This window comes from Schistocerca cancellata, chromosome 7 (genome assembly GCF_023864275.1).
Source record: "Schistocerca cancellata isolate TAMUIC-IGC-003103 chromosome 7, iqSchCanc2.1, whole genome shotgun sequence".
NCBI lineage: Eukaryota > Metazoa > Arthropoda > Insecta > Orthoptera > Acrididae > Schistocerca > Schistocerca cancellata.
In genome coordinates this window covers 54,081,863-54,107,366 of record NC_064632.1, presented here as the reverse complement: position 1 = coordinate 54,107,366, position 25,504 = coordinate 54,081,863, and positions in this window count along the sequence as shown.

The following is a 25,504-nucleotide window of genomic DNA, read 5'->3' as shown; positions in this document are numbered from 1 at the left end:
TCGCTAATTAAATCTAAGGAATCTAGCACAGAAAGGAATACATCCGTGTCTTCTTCGGACACATTTACTAGTTTCTCTCTAATAGACACAGGGAGTTTGCTTTTGAGAATTATAATTACGTCCTTGGAAGAAATCGGAGAATCCCAGAATTTAATTTTTGCTAGATACTTCTCGAAGTATCGCCGGAGACTTCCATGCTTCTCATTGAAAATTTCCGCACCATACACCTCCTTCCTTAATCTTTGCTGTACCCCATTACTCCAAAATTTTGCCAAGAACATTTTCTCAAACTCTTCATAATTCCTACACGTGTCTACCATTTCCGTTCCCCATAATGCTGCATCACCAGAAATAAAGCCTGTGACGAACTGAATACGCTGTCTGTCTGTCCAGCTCCTGGGAAATATACCGGAAAAATTCTTTAGGAACACGATGGGGTGTATTTCTCGCTTCTGCGGATGAAAAACAGGAAAAGTGCGATGCTTAATCACACTTTCCTCTTGCATTAGACTCACAAGTGTGGACGGATCATTTAGTTTCCCTACTCGGGACTCAACAAGACTGTTATTTTGCATGTAATCAGGTGGTGAACGATTAGGAGTTGACTGACATTCGTCACCGTCTAAAGAGTTGTTCCCTATAGTTTGCGTATGCGTGTGTGGATTTTCTACCCAGTTTCTCAGCATTCTGACTTCGTCCACTACTTGCTGCTTCCACTCGGGAAGATCCCGTGTAAGTGTCCTCCGAATCTGTCCCAATTCAGAAACCACTGTGTCTCCCGACTTACCAGGAGCAGCTAAGATTTCATAAGTTACATTCTTGACAGTCTCCCTAAGCTCCTCCCTGACCTTCTTTTCGATAAAAATATCTTTACCCTTTATCCATTCACTGTAGTGTTCCGACAATGCCTCCGCGTGTGCTTTTACAGTGCTCTTAACCTGTTCTTCGATATTGATTGAGTCTATCTGCCTCGACAGATCCTCCACTACACCTTCAATGTCAGATACTGCATTTCTAACTGAGTTTATTTCTTTGGTAGCTGCCTGAATTTTTGTGTTTAATGTTCCAGATACTTCAGCTATTTCACTTTTCACCTGTTTCTGCATTTTCTGAATTTGATCACTGATCTTAGTGTGCACCTCACCCAAATGGGTATTTAATTCAGCCGTAATTTCTTTATGCAGATCTGTTTTGATTGTGCCTAGCTGTGTTTTTAACGATTCGCTTACAGCCTATAATCGGACGTTAACAGTCTCAATTTGGGTTTTTACTGATTCGCTTACAGCATCGAATCGGGCGTTAACAGTCTCATTTATAGTCTCATTTACTGCGTCAAACTGTTGTTTCAGCATTTCCATTAACGCACCGAGGTCATTTGTAGCTGCAGCGGGAAGAGTTTGGACTTTAGGGTCACTTTCTCCTGTTACAGACATGGTTAGTTCAGTTTCCACACGGGAACCTACCGTTCGCGACCGTAAAGGGTATGGAATACTATTAACGTCTTCACTCCCATCTCCTGTTGCCACCTGTCTCTGTTTACTATCTGCCATTTTCGTCAGTAAATCACGTGCTACGCAAGGCTTTCGTCGTTTGTCAGTGACGTGGTGAGTCCGCTAAGAGCACCGCTCTCGCGTGAGCAACAAATGAAATTCTATCTGGCGAGAAGACAAGATGGAACCTAACCGTTTCAGACAAATGAATGAAGAAGCTCTTCACTGCAAATTGCGCACGCTATCCACCATGTTGAAAATGCAATACAGCTATACTAACAATTGGGAGAAATAATTTCTATTATCAGACTACGAGGAATTTTACTTTGAAAGATAAAATAAAGCAGATTTTCTATAGCGGGAAGGAGATAGAAAGGATGTGGATCGACTTGGAAAAGCAACGTTGCTACTGAAGCACTATACTGCGTATGCAAAATTCTGACTTACTTTTTGATGGCTTGATTACCGCTATGTTGTCTCAGCAAATTCACGTCTCTTTTCTTTTCTTTTCTCTCGGTAATTAAACTGCGATATTGACCAGCACATTTTCCGTCATTCTCACAGAGAGACGATGTGTACATGAAACGACAGAACATTTATTAACACAAGCACATAGAAAATTTTCCAAGTATCTGAACAAATTTTTGGTCAAGTCCCTGTTCGGGCGCCAAGTGTGATGTTACAAAATAAAAGTGATGTTGTTATTCAATGGAAAGTTGGAAATTGGGATTTAGCTTACTGTTTTATCAATCACAATTGGCGTAAGAATCATGGATTGACCATTGTCATAAAATATTGCATTATTAGATGTGATTAGTTTTTACTTGCAGTTTCGCGTGGCTTGAGACAATCACAACTAGCGTGCTATTGATTAAGAAATCGCATTATCATCTTTCTAATTACTTCATGATCGTAGATACGATCATACCCGGTTGTGAAGTTATTGTTATGACAAAACAATTTCCTAAGGGACCAGAAAGTTCTTAAGGGCGCAAAAACAACTGTAACATCACACAAAAGGGAAATTCAATATTAAAGCTGATGCAAGAAGACGATAAAACAGTTTTCTTTTTATCAATGTAACACGCACATTGGACTGCTGATCTCGGTGTCTGTAATATTAGCAAAATGCATAATTAAAATGAAAATAATACTGAGGAGATAATAGAAATGAGCACTGCTAAATGATTCAGTATTCCCAGAACAAATATTTATTATAACTAAAACATATGTCGTACCTTAAGCTTAATACTACAATGACGGTAGATTTTTATGTCCGTATCATGTCCATTGAGCGCTCTTTTATATAGCCATTGTCTTCTTTGAGTCGCTCGTGCGTCGTCACGGTAAGTTATAACAGTTCTTTACACTTCACTCAAACTTAGACGTAACACGTTTATATACTTTTAGTAAAAATTAGATCAGACTACCACAAATCTGCGTCCGTCTTACTCGAGAAAAACAGTACAAGTCTTTTTAGCGCTCAAGGCTTCATTTGTTCTCCACCGAACAAAATAGTGAAGGATCGCATACCTATCCGTATTTTTCTGTTTATATTGCCGCCCAAAGACGACGAATTATATTATTTAGAAAATTCCACCGTCGCCATGCGACGCCTCATTATACATTAAGCATTATTTATAAACAAGTATTTGCCTTCTGGCTGAAAGTATTAACTACTCGTATTTGCTGTTTTAATGAAGTCAAAAATAGCGAATATCACAAGTTCTGCAGGAAGACAACTACGTATGACAGTTTTGATCACACGCTGGGACTGTAGTATCCTGAAGGACTCTCTTTATTGTAAAAAAAACTAGTTCTTCTCTCAATTGACCGTGGTGAGAACCACCAAGATAGTGATGGTTGAATTGCATGTAAATAGTAACAAGTTTGCTAAACTAATGGTTTTACTGTAGAATAAGGGGATGCTGCTCTTCAGTAGGCGCCTCGGCTTATTGCAGGCGACCTCTTAAATGTAGCAGACAACCATCTAAATGTGGTTTGAAGCATTTTATCTTCGATGTGCTAGTAAGCGGTAGGCCTTTGACTAAAACGATAATTTCTGAGGAGAAGCAGTCTTGCTGCACGGTCTTAATCCAATAGAAACGAGCCTCTGCTATCCCTTCTGCAGTGAATTCTTCGAACGTGTCAGTTTTCAGAAGGAGTTTCCTTTTGCAGCGGTGGTGAATCTATTTCCGTCTATGGGTGGTTGTGGAGAATGAATGAGGAAAGTCTTAGGAGCTCTGACTAGTTTTCTAGCTTCCAATACAGTTTTAGGTGCAATAGATGCGTTATGACTGTTCGGCAATAAATCTGCAAGTTGTGATAGCCAAGGTGGTTCATTCCACCGGATGTACAAGAATCGAAAGTTTTGAGATGTACACCCTACTGAAATTAAATCCACTGGGTTGCTTTGCCTGTACAGTGTCTCCACTGAGACGGTGTGGTGAGTCTTGTATTTCTGTAACTCCGTTACATACAAACGTTTTACAAGTGGGGGATCATCCTCTATCCCTCCAAGTGATATGATGAAATTAGTTCAGAGGTCACTCATCCCGGATCAGGGGTTGTGACCTTGCAGTAGCGGTGTAGTAGTCCGACCTCTGTCAACGCTGCTAACAGTTCAAGCCGAGGCAGAATTTTTTCCTACGATGGATACCGGTGTTACTAATCTCGTAACAAATGTCTTTCTGGGACATTCTAGCGAATATGTCATGAAAACTATGCCTTCGGCGGACATGTCAACTGCAGATGTGTAAGAGGTACGAATTACTTTGGGGATTACGCTGCAAATATTTGGTCTTTGTATATGGCATCTATATCGAAGCCATTGCTGGAAAACGACCTTAGCACTCTTTAGGCGGTTTGATTAATCATCCCACTTGTCGAAACTCTTGTAGATTCATCGTATCCTATATGTAGGTATCCTTGGAATTTTTAGGTTCCTGATACAATCTCATTTAAAATCTTTAACTTTAATCTAGACATTATTAGACAGTAAAATAAAACTGTTAAAGTTAGATGATGTCTCAGAACCTTATCCACCAACTTTGTGGAATGATAGGTCACACACATACGTGACCAAAGTCTTTCCTATATACGGTTCTTCAGCTGCTGAATAATTTCTTAACGGAAGTCATTTTAGCAAGTGGATCGTTCTTTTATTTTATTCTTTTATTTTAAAATAAATAGTCTGTTTCATTATTTGACAAATAGCTAATTTTGCCCGCGAGACACTATCAAGTTACGTGATGCCAAAAAAGTTACGTCGCTGCAAGTAAAACAAGGATTAATAAAAAAATATAAAAATACGCGCATCAGTTATATCGAAACAACAATTTGTTGCCGCACCAGTATACACAACAAATTAAAATACGTTGGAGTAACACTGGAGTGGAAACACATATGGCGTGGTCAAAGTTTTAAAGTGAAGCTGGATTTACGCCAACGAGCAGTACAACCGTAAGGTGTTTTAACGTGTTGTTTGCACGTTGTACGTACTAGGGAGGTGCAGAGGGCATGGAAAGCACAGCCAACTCGAAGTTGTTTTACTTCTAATTGTAAGGAGACCAACCAATGTGTGTTTTCATTTCAGAGGGTTTGCTAACGTTCTTATTTATGTTACGAATCTCTGTACAGAGGTAACTGAACCGTGTATTTTTATATTTGAATATATTTTTAATAATTCTTCGTTTTACATCAGTATGCCTCACAACGCGTAGACCACCATTTGTTTGACGTCGTTGCCATCTCTGTGTCACGGTGATATGAGGGTAAAATGGAATATCGTGGAAACAGACGTGAGTGAGGTATTTCCACGTTTTGCTGTTTGTAGAGCTATCGAAAAGAAAATTTAGGGTCTGTCAGATGAGGGGCAATTTGGCTTTAGGAAAGGCAAAGGCACGAGGGAGGCGTTGCGGTTGATAATGAAAGCAAGACTGAAGAAAAATATAGACATGTTCATTGGTCTGTCGACCTGCAAATATCATTCGACGATGTCAAATGGTTACCAAATGGTGTTAGAAATTCTGAGAAAAATACGGATAAGACGAATAATGAACAATATGTACAAGAACCAAGAAGGAACAATAAGGCTGGAAGATCAAGAACGGAGTGCTCGTATTAAAAAGGGTGTAAGGCAAGGATGTAGTCTTACTGTTCAGTCTGTACACCAAAGAAGCAATGATGGATATAAAATAAATGTTCAGGAGTTGCATAAAAATGCTACGATTCGCTGATGGCATTGCTATCCTGAGTGAATATGAAGAAGAACTACATGATCTGCCGAATGGAATGGACAGTTTAATGAAAGCAGAATATGAATTGCTGGGAGATCGAAGAAAGAAGAAAGCAATGAGAAGTAGCAGAAATGAGAACAGCGAGAAACTTAACATCAGGACTAATGGTCTTGAAGTAGATGAAGTTTAGGAATTCTGCTACCTAGGCAGGAGGACAACAAAAGGAGACTAGGATAGGCAGAAAGGGCATTCCTGGGCAAGAGAAGGGTATTAGTATCAAATATAGGCCTCAATCTGAAAAAGAAATTTGTCAGAATGTATCTTTGAAGCACAACATTGTATGGTAGTTAAACGTAGACGTGGGAAAACCGGAACAGAAGCGAATTGAAGCATTTGAGACGTGATGCTACAGATGTTGAATATTAGGTGGACTGATAAGGAAAGTAACGAGAAGGTTTCCCGCAGAATCGGCGAGGAAGGAAGAAGGAAGAAGAAGAGACAGGTTGATAGGACAATCTTGGTAGCAGAGGGCGCTTTAGAGGGCAACAACTGCAGAGGATGGCAGCGATTGGAAAACAAGCAGCAAATAATTTAGATTTTGGTTGCAATTGCTACTGTGAGATGGAAAGATTGACATACGAGAGAAATTCTTGGCGGGCCGCCTCAAACCAGTCATATAAAAAGCTGAACAGTGGTGCTTCTTCGTTGAATCGAAAACTTCATGTGGTAGTTGTGAAACGTAAGTAGTTACCTAGAGTGCCAACGTGTGTGCGTTAGCGAATATGAACTTCGGAACAAGAGCAGCGTAGAGAATATCGTAAGTGTAAAACTGTAAGGTAAACCATCTGCTGGCCTCGTGTCAATAACTGAAGATTATGTACCAACATAGTTAAGGCTTCCGCAAAAGTCTCAGAACTCCGATTCTCAGGTGTTACATCCTGCGTCCTGTCCTCAGTGAATTAGACTGTGCTAACACAGTCTGAGACTGAATTCCAGAAATTACGTTGGACAAAATCTGCAACGTAGTGAGACGTCAAGTTATCGAATTTCCAATGAGAAATGGTGCTAGTCTCAATCGCCGCCATTATTGACCTATTGAACCTGCATCGTACTGCGGCATCATCGTGGCAATACTGTCACTCCAGCAAGCTGGGAAGATGACCGTGTTTGAAAGTGAGGGTACGATATTTGTCGAAACGTCTAACCATAGCACTATTTAGCTAATGACAACAAAAGCGCCGAAGTCGGCTGTTGGATCTATTAATCCTATTAAAAGGACCTGATTAAATCCTGTTCAAGGCATTCAGCTGTAGTAATATAAGCCTTGCAATTTGGTCAATTTGAATCACAAAGGTGGCTTACGTATGACAAAAACTTACATTGTCGTAGCTCTCACTGTCCCTGTGCTTAGTGACAGCTAATAATATTGACTGACATGTTTTCCTCGGTTTTAAACCAGATGCCGATACTGGTAATCCTCCCACTCATTATCAATTAGGAATCCATCCACCTACTACTATCCTACCGAAGCTTTGCAATGCGCCAAATCTCAAACAATTCATACACTATCCGACCATCGGGAGGACGACGGTTCAAACCCGCGTCTGGCCACCCTGATTTAGGTTCTCCGTGATTTTCCTAAATCGCCTCAGGAAAATGGCGCGACGGTTCTTTTGAAAGGACGGGGTGACTTCCTTCCCCATCCTTCCCTAATCCGATGGGACCGATGACCTCCTTGTTTGGTCCTCTCCCCCAAATAAACCATCCAACCAACCTACCCGACCAAAAGTATCTGGACACGTATTATTAGACATTAATGTGTGTCTACCCTCAGCTCTCATGCTGGTTTGAGCTCTGCTCTAGACACTTTCAACGAGATGTCTGAAAGTCTGTGGTGGAATGACAGCCCAATATTTCCTCATGAACCGAAAGGCGAAAAACTAGTGATGTTTTATGCTCAGGTCTGGAGCGAAGTCGACATCATAATTCATTCCAAAAGAGTTACATTGGGTTCAGGCCAGTCTATTTCATGAATGTTACCGTCAGCAGACCACTGTCTCACAGATGCTGCTTTGTGACAGGCTGGACTGTCTTTCTGACTGAAGCAATCATCGTCTCCGAGCTGTTTCTCTATCGCACGCAGAATACAATGGTGTAGAATTTGTTCTTTCTTTACGCATTTAGCGTATTCTTAAGAGCAATAAGGAAACCACACTCTAACCACGAGAAGCACCCTCATACCGTAACGCCAGCTCTTCCACAGTTCACTGTTGGCACTATACATCTACATCTACATCTATACTCCGCGAGCCACCTTACGGTGTGTGGCGGAGGGTACTTATTGTACCACTATCTGATCCCCCCTTCCCTGTTCCATTCACGAATTGTGCGTGGGAAGAACGACTGCTTGTAAGTCTCCGTATTTGCTCTAATTTCTCGGATCTTTTCGTTGTGATCATTACGCGAGATATATGTGGGCGGTAGTAATATGTTGCCCATCTCTTCCCGGAATGTGCTCTCTCGTAATTTCGATAATAAACCTCTCCGTATTGCGTAACGCCTTTCTTGAAGTGTCCGCCACTGGAGCTTGTTCAGCATCTCCGTAACGCTCTCGCGCTGACTAAATGTCCCCATGACGAATCGCGCTGCTTTTCGATGGATCATGTCTATCTCTTCTATTAATACAACCTGGTAAGGGTCCCATACTGATGAGCAATACTCAAGAATCGGACGAACAAGCGTTTTGTAAGCTACTTCTTTCGTCGATGAGTCACATTTTCTTAGAATTCTTCCTATGAATCTCAACCTGGCGCCTGCTTTTCCCACTATTTGTTTTATGTGATCATTCCACTTCAGATCGCTCCGGATAGTAACTCCTAAGTATTTTACGGTCGTTACCGCTTCCAATGATTTACCACCTATGGCATAATCGTACTGGAATGGATTTCTGCCCCTATGTATGCGCATTATATTACATTTATCTACGTTTAGGGAAAGCTGCCAGCTGTCGCACCATGCATTAATCCTCTGCAGGTCTTCCTGGAGTACGTACGAGTCTTCTGATGTTGCTACTTTCTTGTAGACAACCGTGTCATCTGCAAATAGCCTAACGGAGCTACCGATGTTGTCAACTAAGTCATTTATGTATATTGTAAACAATAAAGGTCCTATCACGCTTTCTTGCGGTACTCCCGAAATTACCTCTACATCTGCAGATTTTGAACCGTTAAGAATGACATGTTGTGTTCTTTCTTCTAGGAAATCCTGAATCCAATCACAAACCTGGTCCGATATTCCGTAAGCTCGTATTTTTTTCATTAAACGTAAGTGCGGAACCGTATCAAATGCCTTCCTGAAGTCCAGGAATACGGCATCAATCTGCTCGCCAGTGTCTACGGCACTGTGAATTTCTTGGGCAAATAGGGCGAGCTGAGTTTCACATGATCTCTGTTTGCGGAATCCATGTTGGTTATGATGAAGGAGATTTGTATTATCTAAGAACGTCATAATACAAATACATGATGGCAGGAAACGTTCTACAGGCATTCGCCAAAGCCAAATTCTTAATTCGGATTGCCACAGCCTGTAGTGTGGTTCATCAGTCCTGTTCATTCGTTTGCAGTCATTAACTGCCCAGTACCGTAGTTTTTTTACATCACGTCGAGTGTCGCTTAGCACTGACTGCATAAATATGTCGCTTATGGAGCTGCTCGAAAATTGTATCCCATTCTTCTTAACTTCCTACGCACAGTCATTGTGTTGACTGGATTGCTGGCAGCAGTTTGGAACTCTCGAGTGATTTCTTCTGATGATGTGATTCTTTACAATTACTCTTCGCAGTGCTCTGATTCCTGTCCGTCTGTATATGATTGCTGCCTTTGTTTGGAGGCAATAACTTCGTTCTGAAATTAACACTCTTCCTGCGTACTGATATATGAGTGGTTGGAACTATCCCCTATAATACGAGACAGGTTTCTGAACCACTGCGCCACTTTGTTCGGTTATGTATAAAAAAAACCAGAGACTATGTTTTACAAAGATACGGTGCGAGTGGGGAGCCCATAAGACATGGTCAGATGTCAATGTAATTTGGTAGACCTACGCACCATCGGCGGGTACATTAGATTATTAATTCCGTGTGACAGGTAGAACGGCATTCAGAATTGGTTAGTTTGAAACAGGTCTAGTAGGAGACGAGGTACTGCCGGAAGTAGAGCTGTGAGGACGAGGCGTGAGTCGCGCTTGGGTAGCTCAGTTGGTAGAGCACTTGCCCGCGAAAGGGGAATGACCCGAGTTCGAGTCTCGGTCCGGCACACAGTTTTAATTTGCCAGAAAGTTTCAGGTCTAGTGGGAGTTTGTTATTTGCATTATTTTTGGAATTTGTACATACTACGATTGTCTCAAAGGCTAAGCGATAGTTTTGGATCGCTTATTATTCGCGAGCAGCCTATGATCGGGGTAGCTGTGTCGGTGGAAGATGTGCCTGTTTTGACATCGCTGCTTGGCAGCGAGGAGCGCGGTATTAGCGAAACACGCCGAGCAGAGGACTCGTGGCAATGTAGACGTAAAGTTATTTTCCTCTGTATTTAAGTACAATGATTTGTGTGTGAATATTGAGAAATTGTGAAACAGTGGAGAAAGATTTGATTAGTGATTTAGAATGAAATAAGATGTAATCAGATCAGAAAAGATTATGAAGAGGAATGAACGTAATGATTTTATTTATTGGCACTGCAGTCGCGCGTAGTCTAGAATCATTGTCGAATGAGACTTCCATATCAGGGAACTTTAGATTATTCATTAAAGATGGAGAAATTTTTACAAAAGGTGTTTTTCATGTTCATTAATAATTTGTTTAACATTTGTGAAAATAAGAGTTTACTATCAGTGTTGTGCTTTGTCAAACTTAATGAGTGTTCTTGGTTCAAATGGCTCTAAGCTCTATGGGACTTAACATCTGAGGTCATCAGTCCCCTAGACTTAGAACTACTTACACCTAACTAACCTAAGGACATCACATACATACATGATCGAGGGAGGAATAGAACCTGCGACCGTAGCAGCGGTGTGGTTCCGGACTGAAGCGCCTAGAACCGCTCGGCCACAGCGGCCGGCAATGAGTGTTCTAACATGAATTATGTACAAGTAATTGTATATCAGATAATTTAAAAACAGTTTGTTGAATAAATATTTCACCTTGGAGCATTGTTCAAATCCTCGATCCAAGTCATTTTTATTTAAAGTAGTGTCTCAGTTAGGTGTATAAAATAGGTTACTTGTTGTCTGTAGCATTGCATTAGGCTCTCAGCAAATGTATTTACAAAATCTACAGCTGGCGCGCAGAGAGCAGGAAGCAGCACATTTCCAAGCAATTACATTGCGAGGTAAGATATTTTCATTTCAGGATGCGTTTTATACCAAATTATCAACGCACTGGAACCATTCCATGAACGGTATTATTAGGCACATCATTAACGCACATGGACCACTTTGTTTAATTAAAGAGATTAGTAGTAAAGTTTAGGATTTAGTCGGATTGTAAATTTTTTTAGAAAGACTGGAAAACTGGGGCAAAGTCACGGTGTATTCCCGCAGAGAGATATGCTTAGTTTCTGTCGTAGCTGGAAATGCACAATCACCCAAAGCTAAACAACAACAAAGCTAAACCAACCACGCCAGTTACGAACTCCAAATCAAACGAAAAGATTTTATAAAGAAAACTTCCAGTTGAATAATTTTTAAAGAAAACCTCCATTTTTGTTTGAGGATAGACTTTTTACCAAGTCTGCGAGTGTGGAAAAGGGACGTGAGCAGCGTCTCATGTGTCGCTGAAGTCACTGATGAGAGTGCCACTGAAGCAGAGTTATTAAATACGGTTTTCGAAACTCCTTCACCAAAGAAGACGAAGTAAATATTCAAATGGTTCAAATGGCTCTGAGCACTATGGGACTTAACATCTGAGGTCATCAGTCCCCTAGAACTTAGAACTACTTAAACCTAACTAACCTAAGGACATCACACACATCCATGCCCGAGGCAGGATTCAAACCTGCGACCGTAGCGGTCACGCGGTTCCAGACTGAAGCGCCTAGAACCGCACGGCCACTGCGGCCGGTAGTAAATATTCCTGAATTCCAGTCAAGAACAACTGCCAAGATGAGAAACATAGAAGTAGATATCCTCGGAGTAACGAAGCAGCTTAAATCGCTTAATAAAAACAAGGCCTCCGGCGTTTACCAGTCAGGTTCCTCTAAGACTATGCTGATAAAATAGCTCCATATTTAGCTATTATATACAACCACACGCTCACAGAAAGATCCGTACCTAAAAACTGGAAAATTGCTCAAATCACACCAATACCCAAAAAGGGAAGTAGGAGTAATCCGCTAAATTACAGGCCTATATTACCAACGTCGATTTGCAGTAGGGCTTTGGAACATATACTGTATTCGAACATTATGAAGTACCTCGAAGAAAACGATTTATTGACACATAGTCAGCACGGTTTCAGAAAGTATCGTTCTTGTGAAACACAACTAGCTCCTTATACTCATGAAGTAATAAATGCTATCGACAGGGGATGTCAAATTGATTCCGTATTTTTAGATTTCCAGAAGGCTTTCGACACCGTTTCTTACAAGCGTTTTCTAACCAAACCCCGTGCCTACGGAGTATCGCCACAGTTGCGCGACTGCATTCGCGATTTCCTGTCAGAAAGGTCACGGTTCGTAGTAATAGCCGGATAGTAATGGAGTAAAACAGAAGTAATATCCGGCGTTCCCCAAGGAAGTGTTATAGGCCCTCTATTGTTCTTGATTTATATTAACGACATAGGAGACAATCTGAGTAGCCGTCTTAGATTGTTTGCAGATGACGCAGTCATTTACCGTCGTGTAAAGTCATCATATGATCAAAACGACTAGCGAAATGGTTTAGATAAGATATCCGCATGGTGCGAAAAGTGGTAATTGACCCTCAGTAAGAAAAAGAGTCAAGTTATTCACATGAGTACTAAACGAAATCAGCTAAATTTCGATTACGCGATAAGTCAACAAATCTGAAGGCTGTAAATTAAACTAAATACTTAGGGATTAAAATTACAAATAACCTAAATTGGAACGATCACGTAGATAATATTGTGGGTAGAGCAAACCAGAGACCGCGATTCATTGGCAGAACACTTAGAAGGTGCAACAGATCTACTAAAGAGACTGCTTACACCACGCTTGTCCGCCTTATTCTGGAGTATTGCTATGTGGTGTGGGATCCGCATCGGGTGGAACTGACAGATGACATCGAAAAAGTACAAAGAAGGGCAGCTCGTTTTGTATTATCGCAAAATAGGCGAGATAGTGTCACAGGCATGATACGTGAGTTGGAGTGGCAATCATTAAAACGAAGGCGTTTTTCGTTGCGATGGGATCTCCTCATAAAATTACAATCACCAGTTTTCTCCTCCGATTGCGAAAACATTCTGTTAGTGCCCACCTACATAGGGAGAAATGGTCATCACGATAAAATAAGAGAAATGAGGACTCGCACACAAAAATTTAAGTGCGGTTTTTCCCGCGTGCCGTTCGAGAGTGGAATGGTTGAGAGACAGCTTGAAGGTCGTTCATTGAACCCTCTGCCAGGCACTTTATTGTGAATAGCAGAGTAATCACGTAGATGTAGATGTTGAGTGATCGTTGTGAAGGAGATGCCGTTTACTCGTGTGAGACAGCACCGGACAGAGTTTGAAAGGGTTCTCATTATGGGTCCCCATTTGGTCAGCTGGTCGAATCACGCAGTATCTAGATTTACTGGACGTTTAGATGTGATAGTAGCCCGATGTTCGACTGCCTGGAGACATGGGGCACCCATACACACAATCAGGGCAGTGGTAGACTAGGTCTGACTACCACAACGTAGGAATGCCACATTGTGCAACAAGCACGTCGTAACCTGTTCACATAGGCGTCTACCATACCAGAAGGAGTAATGGACTCTGTGCAACATTCTGCGTCATCCAGAGGTATTGGCTGGAGACTAACAACAGTCGGACTAGGGACTTTATGGGCTGCCATTAACACCACAAAACGAACATCTGTGTTTGGAGTGGTGCTGTGAACAACTATATGCCATGGACATCCTGCGTCCTCCTCTTTTGGCTCTCATTCTACAAAATCTGGTGACATTTTTCAACAGGACAGTGGTCGTGCATTCACATCTTGTGTGTCTCTGAACTGTCTAGTGAGGCACTATCGTCGCTAGCAAGTTACGCAGATCTCCTCCCGAGAGAAAGTGTGTTGGAGCTGTTCGGACATCAAATCCCAGTACCAGTGTCCCCAATGTCTGGTTGCGGGCCAGTTTGGCTCAGCAGAGGTTACAATGGCTGTGTGACACTATTCGCAACCGAATCAGTGCTTGCATCCAGAGAGGGTGCAACGTCACACTCATATGTGGGTTCATACTGCCAAGTTCTTTAAAATGTGTCTCGATTTTGTTCTCAACCAAATAACATCATATATCCTCTCAGCCCATGAAGTTCCGCGTCGGCTTCTCCTCTCCTCCTTGGTACTGCATTTGTCTTTATCAGACAGTGTGCAAGTATTGAAAGTTTCGTCCAGCAACATTCGAAGCAAAATACAAAAAGACGAAAAAAATGAACAGTAAGAAAACTTCTTCAAGACGTGTAGCTAACATCCCTCACTCTAACTCTTCGCACAAGAAAACGTTGATGGATCCAGATGGTGTAATACCAGTCCCATTCTCTGATAATTGCGTACTCTAAACCCCTTTTCTGAGTGCTGTATTCTACAATTTCTACATTCACTTTACTGTGGCATTACTCTGTAGTACTGTAAGGTGTCAGGCAAGTCCAACACCTTCCATGAAAACCCTGACATGATAAGCAAATCCAGTAGTATGTCACATAGCTCCGAATAAATCGTGACATTAAATTAACCAAAGTAAAAATGGTTCAAATGGCTCTGAGTACTATGGGACTTAACATCTGAGGTCATCAGTCCCCTAGAACTTAAAACTACTTAAACCTAACTAACCTAAGGACATCACACACATCCATGCCCGAGGCAGGATTCGAACCTACGACCGTAGCAGTCACGCGGTTCCAGACTGAACCGCCTATAACCGCACGGCCACACCGGCCGGCTTAACCAAAGTAATACGAGTAACGAGTGAGCAAATGGAATACTACAGACTAATACAAGAATGCCTAAATGCATGTCATACCTTCCCACCGTGAGACAGACGCAGTTCCGAGGGGAGAAACGAGAACAGAAGCTGAGAGCAGAACCGTGTTAAGCTAGAAGGCCCTACGATAAGGGACGGACTGGACACCCACGTCGCCAGCTAACCACTAGGACCACCCCAGCTGCAAGTTTTAGCGTGAGACTTTTTCGCGTCTCTGTTACGTTGGAAACTTTAAAAACATTGCCCCACCACGAAAAGTATAACGTTTCTCATTGGATAGACAGAATTTTTGTAGGCGGAGCTTAAGGTTAACATTGAGACCCTGATTGGTCAGATGAAAACACAGCCAGATAGTTTTTTTAAACCAACTTCGGTAAATTGTAGTAAGGAGAAGTTAGGAGAGAGTTGCTTCCGAGACGGCGAGGTGAGCGGAGCTGTGCCGTCCGCCGCCCCCTGACGAACACTGACAAGGTAATGAACGCACGCGATGCCGCATAACAGCGCATAAAGCTTCACTCAGAACTGCAGAAGTCTCATCTGTTACACCCCGTTATTGCGTAATACTAGTGTCGATCGCCAATTAAAGCTCATGGTGTTCACATTTGCCACTTGAAGTAAAAATCTGATACGCGATGATTTTTCTGTTACATAGTTATTGAGAAGCCACATCAGCCACTGTAATTTACGACAAGTTAGATAAGTAATTAAAGATCATTGAGGGTCACTGTAGACCATTTTGATAGTTTTCTCTTTTGTGAAACTTAATTTAAACCTAGATTATAGATTTGATATGGCATAGGTCATCCTTAGATCCATTGTAGAACTTGGAAACCCACTCAGGGAATATTCGTTCACATTTTTGTTGAACGCAGTTGCTTTTTACCATCCCGTATTAAAACATTTCCTATTATCAAAAATGGCTCTGAGCACTATGGGACTTAACATCTATGGTCATCAGTCCCCTAGAACTTAGAACTACTTAAACCTAACTAACCTAAGGACAGCACACAACACCCAGCCATCACGAGGCAGAGAAAATCCCTGACCCCGCCGGGAATCGAACCCGGTAACCCGGGCGTGGGAAGCGAAAACGCTACCGCACGACCACGAGATGCGGGCATTCCTTTTATCAATAGTGCAATTTATAAACAGTGTTTTGTGAGTAGAATAAAATTTCCAATAGTAAACTTAACTGATTTTTCGACGTTATTTTACCAGCTAACTAAAAACAGGAAAGCCTTGAACCCCTTCCATTAAATTTAGTTAGTATTAAGATTCTTTTGCAAGGAGTGCAGTGGAGCTGACGCTGAAACCATTAAGTATTTGGTTATATCATCGCTAGTCTCACTAAACTCTTCTGAATTATACATGTCATTTGTGGTCTGACGTCTCCTTACCAGCAACAGGTCCCAGGTTAAAACTAGTCAATTCCCTAAAAAACACGCTCAGAGCGCCGTTGCGCGAAAGTGGTAGGGAGACACGACTTAGAACAAACACACCACGCAGAATGTTAGAGTACCACGTTACTTTGTCACTTGCTTTCTCATTATTTTAATCTTGGGCTGTTTCTTTTTCATAGGAAGCTGTAACCACAGTAGCAGTTTGAGGAAGCAGCAGATAATTTTTGTTGAAGATTGGTATTCTTCACATTCCAGGCTCCACATTATATCCTGCCTACTTTGACCCATACCATCTAGCTTAATATGTTGTAGAATTCTCTTACAGTGTTTCTGAAATTGTGCTTTTGAAACGCCATTTTGTCCATTATGATAAAGTATTTGCTTTTTTCTTTGCTTTTCTTTCATATTACTTCATTATTTTGGTAGTCGATAGTCCATTTAACTGTTGAATCTTCCCTTTGCCTAAGATCACTGTTATGTATGTATGTATGTTGTAATGAAAACATCTGTGCGCCCACGTACGATCCCAGCCAATCCAGAAACACGCAGTGTAGATAATCATAAATGGTCGCTGTAATATGGAATGGTAGCCCCTGTCAAAGAGAGTGGAGCAGTGGACAAACGTTTGCGGCATTCTCTTGTCAGTATGTGGTAAACTGCCCCTCTTAGCCCGAAGAATCAGCGTAGATCAGCATTATGGAAATGAGGAATCCAAAGGAAACCACTGCATTTAGGATGCACTACACACAGGCGACAAAACTTCTGGGATAGCGATATGTACATATAAAGATGGTGGTAGTACCGCGTACACATTGTATGAAATTGCATTGTCGGAGATGTCATTTGTACTCACGTGATTCATATGAAAAGGTTTCCCATGTCATTTCGGTCGCCCGACGGGAGGTAACAGACTATGAATGCAGAATGGTAGTAGGTGATAGACATATGGAACAGTCCATCCCGGAAATCGTTAGTGAATTCAAATTCCGTGACGCATAGTGTCAAGAGTGTACGGAGAATACCAAACTTCAGACATTATCTCTCAACACGGACAATGCAGTGGGAGACGGCCTTCACTTAACGACCAAGAGCAGCAGCGTTTGCATAGAGTTATCAGTGCCAACAAACAAGTAACACGGCGTAAAATAACAGCACGAATCATTGTGGGACGTGCGATAAACTTACCCGTTAGAACACTGCCACGGGTGACGTTGTGGACTATGACAGCAGACGAGCGACGCGAGCGCCTTATCGAACAGCAGGACATCGCAATCAGCTCGTCTGACCGTATGGGTTGGACCCTAGAAGACTGGAAAACCGTTGCCTGGTCAGATGAGTTCTGATTCCACTTGGTAAGAGGTGACGGTAGGGTTTCGTGTGGCGCCGACCCTACGTAACCGTGGGCTGAAGTTGTTATAAAGGCACTGTGGAAGCTGGTGGTGGCTCCGTAATGCTCCATAATGGTGTGGGCTGTGTTTACATGGAATGAACTGGGTCGTCTGGTGCAGCTACTACTTGAAGTCCATTTGCAGCCATTCATAGACTTCATGTTCTCTAACACCGATGGAATTTGCATGGGTGACAATGCGCCATGTCAGTGGACCACAGTTGCTCGCGATTGCTTTGAAGAACATTCTGGACAGCTAGAGCTAATGATTTCGTCACCTAGATCCCATGGAAGATAGGGGATATAGCTGAGTGGTCAGTTCATGCACAAAGTCCTGCACCGGCAACACTTTCTGAATATTTCTCCTGGGAATTTTCAATGGTTTAAACTTGTTGTAGCTGGGACTCACAATCCTAAAAATTTTTTTGATGGACATCATCTTTAAGCCAGTGACTGTTATAAGTTTTTATTACACTATTAAAATTTCGGCCTTAGGCCATTATCAAGTGCTGATATTATGGCTTTAAGCCATGTCAACGTAATGTAAGCTGACACATTTGTATGTTGTTGTGGTCTTCAGTCCTGAGACTGGTTTGATGCAGCTCTCCATGCTACTCTATCCTGTGCAAGCTTCTTCATCTCCCAGTATCTACTGCAGCCTACATCCTTCTGAATCTGCTTAGTGTATTCAGCTCTTGGTCTCCCTCTACGATTTTTACCCTCCACACTGCCCTCCAAAGCTAAATTTGTGATCCCTTGATGCCTCAAAACATGTCCTACCAACCGATCCCTTCTTCTAGTCAAGTTATGCCACAAACTTCTCTTCTCCCCAATCCTATTCAATACCTCCTCATTAGTTACGTGATCTACCCACCTTATCTTCAGCATTCTTCTGTAGCACCACATTTCGAAAGCTTCTATTCTCTTCTTGTCCAAACTATTTATCGTCCATGTTTCACTTCCATACATGGCTACACTCCATACAAATACTTTCAGAAACGACTTCCTGACACTTAAATCTATACTCGATGTTAACAAAGTCCTCTTCTTGAGAAACGCTTTCCTTGCCATTGCCAGTCTACATTTTATATCCTCTCTACTTCGACCATCATCGGTTATTTTACTCCCTAAATAGCAAAAATCCTTTACTACTTTAAGTGTCTCATTTCCTAATCTAATTCCCTCAGCATCACCCGACTTAATTTGACTACATTCCATTATCCTCGTTTTGCTTTTGTTGATGTTCATCTTATATCCTCCTTTCAAGACACTGTCCATTCCGTTCAACTGCTCTTCCAAATCCTTTGCTGTCTCTGACAGAATTACAATGTCATCGGCGAACCTCAAAGTTTTTACTTCTTCTCCATGAATTTTAATACCTATTCCGAATTTTTCTTTTGTTTCATTTACTGCTTGCTCAATATACAGATTGAATAACATCGGGGAGAGGCTACAACCCCGTCTTACTCCTTTCCCAACCACTGCTTCCCTTTCATGCCCCTCGACTCTTATAACTGCCATCTGGTTTCTGTACAAACTGTAAATAGCCTTTCGCTCCCTGTATTTTACCCCTGCCACCTTCAGAATTTGAAAGAGAGTATTCCAGTTAACATTGTCAAAAGCTTTCTCTAAGTCTACAAATGCTAGAAATGTAGGTTTGCCTTTTCTTAATCTTTCTTCTAAGATAAGTCGTAAGGTCAGTATTGCCTCACGTGTTCCAACATTTCTACGGAATCCAAACTGATCTTCCCCGAGGTCGGCTTCTACCAGTTTTTCCATTCGTCTGTAAAGAATTCGCGTTAGTATTTTGCAGCTGTGACTTATTAAACTGATAGTTCGGTAATTTTCACATCTGTCCACACCTGCTTTCTTTGGGATTGGAATTATTATATTCTTCTTGAAGTCTGAGGGTATTTCGCCTGTCTCATACATCGTGCTCACCAGATGGTAGAGTTTTGTCATGACTGGCTCTCCCGAGGCCATCAGTAGTTCAAATGGAATGTTGTCTACTCCCGGGGCCTTGTTTCGACTCAGCGACATTTGTATGTCGTTGTCAATACTGTTAAATACACTCGTGACGTTGTTACACAGTGCTAGCACACGTATTGTTTTACGAAGTTTGAATACGTGTGCTAGCACTGTGTAACAACGTCACGAGTGTATTTAAGAGTATTGACAACGACATACAAATGTGTCAGCTTACATTACGTTGACATGGCTTAAAGCCATAATATCAGCACTTGAAAACGGGCTACGGCGTAAAGATGATGTCCCTTTCAACGGTTTGTTGAGCCCATGCCACGTTGAAATGCTGCACTACGCCTGGTAAATCGAAGTCCGACACGATATTATGAGGTCTTCCATGAGTTGCCTCCTCGTTGTAAACCGAAGTTGTGGCCTCAACCGAGAGTGATGAGGGCAGCCGTGAGTCGCACCAGCGGAGTGCGGGCTGTTCGTCGGTCTGCGACTTTCCGATGCGTGCACGCACTGCGGCGCCCGTATGGGTGTTGTGACGTGCCCAGCATTGAATGCTGCGTGACTCGGCACGTGGGGCTTCCATACAAATGAGTGGCCTGTTTTCGAATGTGAAACTTCTTTTATTCGCCTGCTACTGTGCTTGAAATAATTGTTTATATTGGCCATAAGCAAGTACACTATGTGATCAAAAGTATCCGGACACATGGCTGAAAATGACTTACAAGGTCGTGGCGCCCTCTATCGATAATGATGGAATTTAATATGGTTTTGACCCACCCTTAGCCTCGATGACAGCTTCCACTCTTGCAGGCATACGTTCAATCAGGTACTGGATGGTTTCTTGGGGAATGGCAGCCAATTCTTCACGGAGAGCTGCACTGAGGAGAGGTATCGATGTTGGCTGGTGAGACCTGGCACGAAGTCGGCGTTCCAAAACATCCCAAAGGTGTACCATAGGACTCAGATCAGGACTCTGTGCAGGCCAGTCCATTACACGGATGTTATTGTCGTGTAACCACTCCGGCACAGGTCATGCGTTATGAACAGGTGCTCGATCGTGTTGAAAGATGCAATCGCCATCCCCGAATTGCTTTTCAACAGTGAGAAGCAAGAAGGTGCTTTAAACATCATTGTACGCCTGTACTGTCATAGGGGTGCAAGTCCCCTCCATGAAAATCACGACCATACCATAACACCACCGCCTCCGGATTGTACAGTGGGAATACAGATGACGTTCACCGGGCATTCGCCATACCTCTACCCTGCCACCGGATCACCACATTATGTACCGTGATTCGTCACGCCACAGAACATTTTTCTACTGTTCAATCGTCCAATGTTTATGCTGTTTACATGAAGCGAGGCGTCGTTTGGCATTTACCAGCGTCATGTGTGGTTTGTTAGCAGCCGCTCGACAATGAAATCGAAGTTTTCTCACCTCCCGTCTAACTGTCATAGCACTTGCAGTGAATCCTGATGTAGTTTGGAATTCCTGTGAGATGGTCTGGACAGATGTCTGCCTATTACACAATGCGACCCTCTTCAACTGTCGGCGATCTCTGTCAGTCAACAGACGTGGTTGGCCTGTACGCTTTTGTGCTGTACATGTCCCTTGACGCTTCCGTTTCACTATCACATCGGAAACAGTGGACCTAGGGACGTTTAGGAGTGTAGAAATCTCGCGTACACACGTATGACATAGTTTATTGAAAGTAGGATATAAGATGAACATCAACAAAAGCAAAACGAGGATAATGGAATGTTGTCGAATTAAATCAGGTAATGCTGAGGGAATTAGATTAGGAAAAGAGACACTTAAAATAGTGGACGAGTTTTTCTGTTATGGAAGCTAAATAACAGATGATGGTCGAAGTAAGAAGTATATAAAATGTTGACTGGCAATGGCAAGAAAAGTGTTTCCGAAGAAGAGAAATTTGTTAACATTAGTGTAGATCTGAGAGTTAGGAAGTCCTCTCTGAAAATATTTGCATGGAGTGTAGCCATACATGGAAGTGAAATGTGGACGATAAACGGTTTAGGCAAGAAGAGAGTAGAAGCTTTAGAAAAGTACTGCTACAGAAGAAAGCTGAAGACTGAATGCATAGATTACGTAACAATTGAGGAGCTATTGAACAGAAGTGGGGAGAAAATCAATTTGTGACACATCCTAACTAGAAGAAGGGAGCGGTCGGAAGGACACATTCTGACGCATAAAGGGATCGCCAATTTAATTCTAGAGGGAAATGTGTGGGGTAAAAATCGTATGACACAAGTGACACCCTATCACTTGACCACGTTCGAAGCCCGTGACTACAGCGGAGCGCCCCATTCTGCTCTCTCACGATGTCTAATGACTACTGAGGTCGCTGATATGGAGTACCTGGCAGTAGGTGGCAGCACAATGCACCTAATGTGAAAAACGTATGTCTTTGGGGTGTACGGGTAGTTTTGATCATATAGTGTAGGTCACCATTTGATGCTGGGAAGTTTAGTGCACCAGTTACGCTAAGGTCAATCTAACTGATCTACATGGGTTATGTATGAGTGTACTCCTTAAAGTTTTTACTTGAACGTTTATATTAAAGAATTTGGTTATTGCCTGTAAATGCCTTTCACGATACGTTAGCAGAAAGTTTCATTCTTTGCGAAGTTCCAGTAACTGCTAGTTTAAGAATTTCTCATGACAGATTTTACTTTTGTATTGATCACTGCATTCAGTTTTGTCATAATCTTTGGTGAATCATTGTGCGTTAATGGTATGTATATCTGTATTACGTTTTCTACATTATTCTATGTAATTGACCCTGAATAAAGAAAAGTGTGAAGTTACTCACATGAGTACTAAAAGAAATCAGCTAAATTTCGATTACGCGGTAAGTCACACACATCTGAAGGCTGTAAATTCAGCTAAATACCTGGGGATTACAATTAGAAATAACCTAAATTGGAAGGATCACATAGATAATATTGTGGATAGAGCAAACCAAAGACTGCGATTCATTGGCAGAACACTTAGAAGGTGCAACAGGTCTACTAAAGAGACTGTTTACACCACGCTTGTCAGCCCTGCTCTGGAGTATTGGTGTGCGGTGTGGGATCCGCATCAGGTCGGACTGACGGATGACATCGAAAAAGTACAAAGAAGGGCAGCTCGTTTTGTATTATCGCGAAATAGGGGAGACAGTGTCACAGACATGATACGTGATTAGGAGTGGCAGTCATTAAAACAAAGGCGTTTTTCGTTGCAAAGGGATCTTCTCATGAAATTTCAATTACCAGTTTTCTCCTCCGATTGCGAAAACATTCTGTTGCCACCCACCTACACAGGGAGAAATGATCATCACGATAAAATAAGAGAAATCAAGGCTCGCACAGAAAAATTTAAGTGCTCGTTTTTCCCGCGTGCCGTTCGAGAGTGGAACGGTAGAGAGACAGCTTGAAGATGGTTCATTGAACCCTCTGCCAGGCACTTTATTGTAAGTAGCAGAGTAATCACGTGGATGTAGATGTAGATGTATGTGACATTACAGTCACACATGCTTTGTTACCAACTGTAAGGACAAATATTCATTTTCTTATGGTTACATTATTATTCGATTTGAAAATATTTTGTTAACATTTCTGGTCTTACGGCCAAATGTCATAAATAGTTCTTTGAGATCAAACTGTTGTGACCAGCCAGCGTAAAGTTGCTAATATTTGGTCTTTACTATTACTAAATGATGAACTGACTATGTTTACAAGCCATGTCGTTTCGAATAAAATATCCAGCTTTCGATAGATGTCTCTGTCATCATCAGGAGTTGAAATCACTCAGTCAGTGATTTTAACTCCTGAACTGAGTGACTTCAACTGCCGATGATGATGGCGGAGACAGCTGTCGAAAGCTGGATTGTTTATTCAAAACGACACGGCTTGTAAACGGAGATTTTATTGAAGAATGTCACAGCGAAAGACTCCGAGGAACTGAAAATTGTCCGCTACATCCACCAGCACCATCCATTACACCATTGCAACATTTCCTGCCGTTTTACATTCAATATATCATTATCTGACAAATGGTGTACACGTCATTAAATATCTAGATAACTGTAAGTAAAATTAAATACCTCGGTGAAAGTGCCAAATATTGTATTTGGTGTGATAAGTTCATGGCGTGACTTAAGGCAGCCACGGGAACGGCGGGCAGATAAAAGTTTTATGTGCTCCTGATATTGATCCAAGCGTCAATACTGCGCCGAGCCTGTGGCCGTAAAATCATAAAAAACGAAGCTATACTCTGGAAACAAGAAACAACGAAACGATGTCCCTAACAGAGGGGAAATTTTCTTCAGGCTATTGTCCGTTATAGAACTGGATGTGCGAACTTATACAGAACAATACAAAAAACGCACTGTAAATTGATTTTAGAGTTGCACTGCACTGATATTCTATTTCATATTTTGAGGACTTACGTGTGTCATGAATAACTGAAATACCGTTATTGCAAAATTCCTGTATACGTATGCAGGAACTATACTGATGATGAAAATCTTAGTGAAATGATGAGTGTTACTGATCGTCTGTCACCGGTTGAATAACCAGAAGCTTTTCAACAGCACTGTGAAGGCCGTTAACATTCATAATAAGTTAGGGATATCAACAAAAAAAATTTCTCTGTTTCCCTTGTTTATTTATACACACAATAAAAGTTAATATTATATAAAAATAAAAGACGGGTACACGAAAGGGATGCAGTGACTGAGAAGGGAATGAGACAGGGTTGTAACCTATCACCGATGTTATTCAACCTGTATTCTGAGCAAAACAAAAGGAAAATTTGGGGTAGGTATTAAAGTCCAGGGAAAAGAAATAAAAACTTTGAGGTTTGCCGATGACATTGTAATTCTGTCAGAGACAGCAAAAGACTTGGAAGAGCAGTTGAACGGAATGGACAGTTTCTTGAAAGGAGGATATAAGATGAACATCAACAAAAGCAAAACGAGAATAATGGAATGTAGTCGAATTAAATCAGGTGATGCTGAGGTAATTAGATTACGAAATGAGACATATAAAGTAGTAGACGTGTTTTTCAGTTAGGGAAGCAAAAAACCGATGATTTTCGAAGTAGGGAGTAAATAAAATGTTGACAGGTAACGGCAAGAAAAGCGTTTTTGAAGAAGAGAGATTTGTTAACATTTAGTGTTGACCTGAGTGTTAGAAAGTCCTCTCTGAAAATATTTGCATGGAGTGTAGCCATATATGGAAGTGAAATGTGGACGATAAACGGTTTAGGCAACAAGAGAATAGATGCTTTTGAAATGAACTGCTACAGAAGTAAACTGAAGATTAGATTCATAGATAACGTAACAAATGAGGAGCTATTGAACAGAAGTGGGGAGAAAATCAATTTGTGACAAATACTGACTAGAAGAGGAGAGCGGTTGGAAGGACACATTCTGACGCATCAAGGGAACGCCAATTTAATACTAGAGGGAAATGTGTGGGGTAAAAATCGTTGACAAAGACCAAGACATGAATACAGGAGGCTGATTCGGAAGCATGTGGGTTCCAGTAGTTACTCGAAGAATGTTTAAATGTGTGTGAATTCTTAAGGGACTACAATGCTGAGGCCATCGGTCCCTAGACTTAGACACTACCGAAACTAACTTAAACTAGCTTACGATAAGAACAACACGCACACATGCCCGAGGGAGGACTCGAACCTCCGGTCGCACGGGCGCGTAATCAGTGACATGGCGCCTCTAACTGCGCGGCGGTGGTTAAGAACCTTGCACTGGTTAGAGTAGCATGGAGAGCTGCATCAAACGAGTCATC